Below are 7,572 nucleotides of genomic sequence, written 5' to 3' on the forward strand. Positions count from 1 at the left end.
GGTTCACAAGGCCAAAATATTCGTTATTAACACACACGTTTACGTACCGTTCATTAAACTTTATCTTTGCATAATCACATTATAAGCACAACATATTCACTATCATATGACACGTATATCATGCCCACAATTTACTCTTTCACAATAGCCATCATAAGCTTATTACACATATCACACATATCAAAATGTCACATTATAATACACAAATTCACAACACATTTTCACATATAAATTTATGAGTATGAGAAAACTTACACTCAAAATTTAGAGTAGGGGTTTAGGCTACTTCTAAATTCCCAATTAATGCATTAAATCATGTCCACAAGCATTTATTCCAAACACTCGCCAATTACGTTTTCGCAGAAATGCCGAAAGCTCAAACTAGCCATCCCTTAACTTGTAGATGGTCTTAATGAATCTGAAGCTTTAGCACAATAAATCACACAACACATTCAATAATTAGCTAAGGACTCAACTCAAGCAATCAAGATACAAGCCTAAGTTATGTTCTCAAGTAATCGAAACCTTCGACATAACTAACTTGATTTTTAAACATCTGGGTCTATACTCATTCTTTTTGCCTAAAATGAATTCCACTCATCTAATTTATCACCTATGATAGATTCTGAACCTTTAAATTACACAAAACTACTCAATTCATGGTATTGAAATCTTTTACATGTTTTTAGCAATTTTAATGAAAATTCATTAAAACCTTAGAAATCTTGAACTAAACTTTAAAGTAAGTTTATAAACCTTCTAATCATATTAAAACTAATTAAAAAAATACTTTGAAACCACGTTTTTATTTAAAATCCCAAAATTCACCTTTAACGACCTAATTTTTTGCTTTTATTTAATGGCTAAAAATTTAGTTTAAAAGACCAAATAACATTTAAAACTAATTAGGAATTGAATTGTGACCTTAGTTGACGAAAAATCGAGTATTTAATCGAAAACTCGAAAACTCAAAAGTTTGACAATGGAGAAAACTATTGTTTTTAGGTGTTTTTCTTAACTTCTATGGAGGTTTATGACTAGAAAGATTATAGAAATCAAAGAAATAGAGTTTAGGAATCAAAATTGGGTGATTGGGGTTTTAGGGGAGCATGGACGACAACACAAGGGAATGAAGAAATGTTTACGTGAATGTGCTATAGGTGGAGAAGATATCAGGTTGATTTTAAAATTTCGTGAAATTGTTTCATAAACACACAAAATTTTTCCCCTTTTACAAACCGGCCCGTAACTAAAAGTTAAAGGTCGTTAAAAGTCATTTTCAAAAATTGATTTAATTTTTTAAATACCATAAATAAAAACATTTCTAAATGTCATGCTAATGGAATACCTCCAAAACTCTTAAGTACTATTTTTGGGTGTTACATGCATACACAAATTAATTCTAACTATCAATTAAAGTTACTACCCAAACAGTTGTTTCATGAGACGTTTGGTCAAAGAAAGCGGCGAGTTACCTTTTAACATAATAAGACCACTGGTTGTTCTGAAAGTATTAAAAGAACGAGCAGCCACAATGAAAGCATCATAATTATAAAACAAATTACTATGTTTTAACATGATTTCGAGAAGATCTCGACTAATTACTTTGGTAACATCTTGAGCGATTATTTATTCTAGCAAGAAAGCTAGTATGAAAAGCAATACTGCAGCATACTGCTTCATTTTGAAACTTTGGCTTCCAGTATAGCAGTGGGCGAGGTAGGTGCCCCGCCCCCAAAATGGAATTTTTTTCAAATGGCCCTTCAAGATTTTTAAAATTTTAGATTAGTAAATATAAAATTATACTTTGACCACTTAAAAATATAAATATTTAATTTAATCCTTTAAAAATTATAAAATTATAATCTATTAAAATAATAAAATTATATTTTTCTATTATAAAAATTATAATTTAATTTTGACCCTAAATTTTTTTTTAATTTCCATCCTAAGTATATGGTTTTTGAACTAGATTGGAGGGTATATATCTATATCGAGAGAGATTGAATAACATTCGAGTTGCAAAAAGGCCGGCCTTACTTCATGTTTAGTGGACCATTTCGTATAAACCATAATCGGAGGAATTGCAATGTATAGTGATATTTAGTGATCATGAATTTTCTTTTTCCTATTTTTGGGAAAAAAAATAGAAGATCAATGTTAAGGTATATTTTATATTAGTTAAATTTTGGGTTTTTTATCATATATTAAAGTTGGTTATCGGCTATCATTAAACGATTTTAGGATACATGTTTAAGCCAGGGTAGAGCAACTTTGAATAAAACTGCCTTTAAATTTAAATTATTTCGAGCATAGTTTATATATAACTTTTAAATTACTAAAATCCAAGTTATTGTTTATTATTTTATTGCATTTACATTTGAATTATTGATTAGAGGAAGCCCCAAAATCATAGCAGTCGGTAGAGTATTGGTACCGATCATACTGACTGGTACGTAATGTTTCGTTCTTACCAAGTAGTTTATGATTTATTTTGGTCAAAATTTCGTTCTGTTCGGCCATTTCAATGTGATCCAGTTCATTTCGGTCAATAACAACTTATACTAGTGGTATTAGTTTATATCAGTTGGTGCAAAATTTTAATAATTTAAACTTTTAATTTTTTTATCTTAAGCACTTTAATTTTTGGGTAAATTATACCATTAATAAGTTTTCATTTGGATCATATAACTAAAAAAATTTATAATTTTTGAACTATTTAAAAGTTTTCATTCAAGTCATTAAACTATTTAAAAGTTTTTATTTAAGTCACTGAGTTATTAATTTTTAAAAAAAAAGGGTTTCGCCAACGAGCTCCAAGTGACAATTCGATGATCGGTATGATGGATCATATCCCATTGACGAATAGAAGAACATACGATAGGTCAAAGTCAATCTGAAGGTTACTGTTGGAGATCAGTGAAAAAAGTTGTTCAAAATTTGATTCTCAAATTCATGACATCCAAAACAAGTTTCATGAAAAAATATTGAATTGTACAAGAGAAATGGAAAAAGAGTTTTTGATTGGTGCTGGCAATGTAAACAAAGAAAGTTGTATAGTATCGATTTTAAGAACTTAGTTACTTAAATGAAATCTTTTAAATAAATCAATGGCCAAATTGTAACTTTTTTTAGTTAAGTGAATAATGGTGTAGTTTACCCTTAAATATTTTTTATATTTGCATTTTGTAATTGAGATATATTTGCATCTATATATAATATATGATTAATTTTTTTCAAAAATAATATATAATTTATTAAGAAAAACACACACTATAAATATATATGAAAAATATTTAAAAATATATATAATTTCTCAAAAAATTAAAAATGAGAATTTCATGTATAGATCTGAAAAATATTTAAAAATATTGATAAATCCAAAACAATACACCAAAACATGTTGGTATAGTACAGTACTAACTACCTTACCCGACAACTTGAACTTATGGTAGGGTAACTACGAAATCTGGAAAGAAGTGAAACGATAAATAAAAGTCAATAAGTATGACCACAAAAACAAAATTGAATTGAAAAGAAGGAGAAAGAAGATTATTAGAAGCAATTAGGCCAAAAGGAGGAGCTGGATTCGAGATAGGATTTATGGAAACTTGGATTCCAAGTTGATCTTGCCGAACCTTGTTCTTAAAGATTACTTGAGTTTTGAAATTTAATAAAGATGATTGGATTGATAACAAATAAATTACAGGATTAAGAAAACAAATTAAAGAGAATAATAACAAGGAAACTGAAAAGAAGGGAGATGCGGTCCAATTGAATCCTTTGAAGTAGACACCCCTAACAAATTCAACTAAAGGTTTTAATCAATCATTTAAGATAGATTCTTGATAAATTGAAGTTTGAAGAACTCCTACCAACAATATTAAACTAAATTGAGTTGAAACGACTTGTGGAAATTAGCAAGATACAAATCTTGCAAATGGAGAAAACTCTTTTGAGTGTTTTATCAGAAAGAACCAAAATAAAAGTTACATAAACGTGGTTGGTCAGCCTTTGTTTGAATAGTCAAACTAAATAAAGGAAAACAAACTCCTAATTGATGTAAATCTCCTGAATTTTGATTGTCAAGAATTCATCTTACTTTTAATTCAAGAAACACAAAAAAATTCTAAAGACTTTGAAAGAATTTTTTTTTTTTGAAGAAATTCGACTAGCTTTTATTAATATTCAAAAAAGAAACCCACATTGGATCACACCCTGGGCTTAGGCCTACCTATTAGGATCAGTTTACTACTAAAGCAAAAGTAAATTCAAAAACATCTTTGAAAAGTCAAAACCAGATATTATGCAAAAAGGAAATCTAAATAATTAATGCTAGCCGACTCAGTAACAGTTGGACTCCAATTTCCATGGTCTTTTCCCATCATCTGTCCCATCTGTTCCCTTGGTAGCCGTTTCATATCCCCATTACCTGCTACCCTCTACATTTCCTTCTTCACTTTGTATTCTTCAATCCGGATCTCTGCTCCATCGTCCTTCTGGAAAATCATCTCTCCCTCGTACCAGGTATGTTTCTTCCTCCTTCTTTAGGGCTTCTACTGCAATCTTATGGGCGAAATCATTTTCTGTTCTATTTAGAAATTGAAATCTGAGGTCTTCAAATCGATTACTCCTATTGTGAATATCGTGAATAATCGGTCCTATGGCTGATTGATCTCTCTTCATGACTTTGCACTTCTTAATGATTGTTAGGGAATCCCCCATAACTGTCATAGAGGGGAACTCCAATTCACTCCTTAGTTTAACCGCCTGTAAACCTGCAAGGGCTTCAGCAGGAAATGGAGACTGAACATTCCGGTGTAAAACCGTCTTCGTTGCCATGAGTCGTCCGCCCCTGCCCCAGACCACCAGGCCAGATGTAGACTTCAAATTCCTACAATCAAATGTTGTGTCGAACTGAATTGTCACGCTGGTTCCTCCCTCTTGGTACCTGTGACTGCTGTTCGGTTTTAAGGTGCTTGCTTTCGTCCTCAACCCTTCGAGTTAAGCTATGTAGTTTCTAACTTTAAGAGATAACTCTCTCCCTGTTTCTATTTTCTACTCATGTATGAATTTATTCCTTGAGTTCCAAAGAAACCACATGCCACAACAGTAAATCTTACACTACTCAGAGGTACTCGTTCTGAAAACCCAGGTAATCCATTCCCAAAATCCTTGAATCGTACTTTCACTAATCCATGACAGATCTAGTAATGGCCATATTTCACCTGTTGCAGGACAATACCTAAAGATGTGGGTGATGTCTTCTTCCCCTCTTCCACATCGAGGACAGACCGCGTCATTACTCACCCGTTTATGTTTTAAATTAGCTAGAGTAGGGATATAGTTCCAATATGTTCTCCATATTGTAATTGCTATCTTGGCAGGTAGTTGTAAATTCCATAGCTTGCCGTAGAAATCCTTTAGATCGGTCTGTATTAAATAAAAATTAGGATCCAATCGAACATCTTGTAATAGTTTGTAGGCACTCCTCACTAAAAAATCACCAGATTGCTCTCCCATCCATACTTTAAAATCCTCGTGAGGTGTTTCTGCCAGCGGGATTCGTAGAATTTTCTGAGCAACATCAACTGGAAAGCTATGATTAATTAAGTCAGTTTTCCATGTCCTGTTTGTATCATCAATTAAATCTACAACTAACTTGACATCGTTATCATTTCTGGTACCCCCTCTCCCTGGATCTAATCCCGGAACCCAACAATCATCCCATACGGATATTCTGGTTCCTCGTCCGACTCTCCAGCACAACCCGTCTTGCAGCAATCGCTTAGCATCCTGACATTCTTCCAGGTAAGTGAAGGTAGGTTACCCAAACTAGCATTAAGAAAATCTGAATGCGGGAAGTATTTATCTTTGAGAACCCTTGCTAATAACGAATTTGGATAAAAAAGAATTCTCCAACCTTGCTTTGCTAATAGCGCAATATTAAACTGGCAAAGATTACGAAATCCGAGACCTCCTCTTTCTTTTAAATGGCAAAGATTTCTCCACTCAGTCCAATGAATTCCTCTTCTGCTAGGACTTTTTTGCCACCAAATTCTCGCTGTAATGCTTTCTAATTCTGAACATAACGATTTCGGCAATAAAAAATAAGACATTGAATAAGTAGGGATGGCTTGGCGAACAGCCTTATACTTACCCCCTTGAGATAGGTATCTCGTACTCTAATTATCAATTCTATTCTTTATTCGATCTTTTAGATTCTGGAACGACGCCTTCTTCTTTCTTCCTACCATATTAGGCAAACCAAGATAATGCTCTGGGTCCTGAAGATTATATTTTTTTTCCTGTGTCAAATCTCCCCTACGGCATAGCCTCACCTACTGCTTAGCATCACGTATGTAATAGGGCCGTGTGGGCCTTTTGGGCTAATTTTGGGGCCCAATTAAGTGTCCATTAAGGAATTTGATATTCGGTTCCAAGAGCATTGTAAGGGCCGGAAAACTATAAATTTAGTATCTAAGTACGTATGAGTAGATATAAAAGCATGATAATTAGTTGCAACTCCCAATTAAGTGTAATACAAATTATGCATATAAGCATGTTATGTGATATAAGCCATATGTATTTATGTCATCTATGTATGATTATGATATGTATATGATTGAGGTGGGAAATGTGATGACGGAGGAAGTGTTTATGGCAGTATTCACTCCGAGTATGGCAGCAAGTCCGCAAAAGTATATGTATGGCAGCTTAGCTATGGTTATTTCAGTGAAATATTGGAAACACAAAAATATATTGACTTTTTTTCATGCCCTTTTTTAACCCAAATTCATGCAGTTCCGGTGTAATTCTTGTCGAAAAATATATAATTATAAAATAATTAAATTGTACCTAAATTTTAAACATGTTTAATTTTAATTAATATTATAATAAATTTTGATTGATTTTGATTAATTTTTGATAGATTCGCATAATGGTGAAAAATGGCTTGGTAGACACTTCTAGAAGCGCAAAACTGAGAAGCGACTTTTGAAGTATCAAGGAAAATTAAATTTTCAAGGTCCAATTTATGAATATTAATTCATAATATAATTAATTTTAATTTTAATTTAATTTATTTTGAGTTAAATAATTATTATTAATTAAATTGCGAAAGCAGGCCTAGTTGTGCTAAATTGTGAAAATTGATCCAACTGAGTAATGGGCTGCCCGAAACTGTCTCACATGTTGACCCAATCAGCTTATTTAGCTGATTATTGCAAAACATCCATTGAAGTTTCTTTGAAATTGCATTCAAACCCCATCACTTATCAAGCTCTTGTAGATCTGCCCCTAGTTAAATTTAGCAAGTTTAAAAGCTTCAAACTTGCCACATGTGTGGCCAGCCATGAGGGCAGTCAATGGCTGTTGATTTTTTCTATTTTTGGCAGCCTACTTAACCTATAAATACCCCATTGGCTGCTCATTTCAGACACACCTCTCATCCTTTCATTCTTCACTTCTCTCTGATTTTCTCTCTTCAAAACCCTTCCTTTGTTCTCCATTTTCCCCTTCCATTCCCTTGCCAATTTCCCCTCTTGGAAAAGAGCCCTTCAGCCACCATTG

The 7,572-nt window shown here is 32.6% G+C and overlaps 1 long non-coding RNA gene across 1 annotated transcript; it reads left to right on the top strand.

Annotated features, from left to right (window-relative positions):
- The first annotated feature begins 4,292 nt into the window (after positions 1–4,292).
- On the top strand, positions 4,293–5,674 carry LOC121209830 (uncharacterized). The gene is made up of 3 exons (XR_005904955.1): positions 4,293–4,527; positions 4,714–5,155; positions 5,238–5,674. It is a non-coding gene; the product is annotated as an uncharacterized lncRNA (long non-coding RNA).
- Positions 5,675–7,572: the final 1,898 nt, after the last annotated feature.

This window comes from Gossypium hirsutum, chromosome A11 (genome assembly GCF_007990345.1).
Source record: "Gossypium hirsutum isolate 1008001.06 chromosome A11, Gossypium_hirsutum_v2.1, whole genome shotgun sequence".
Classification (NCBI taxonomy): domain Eukaryota; kingdom Viridiplantae; phylum Streptophyta; class Magnoliopsida; order Malvales; family Malvaceae; genus Gossypium; species Gossypium hirsutum.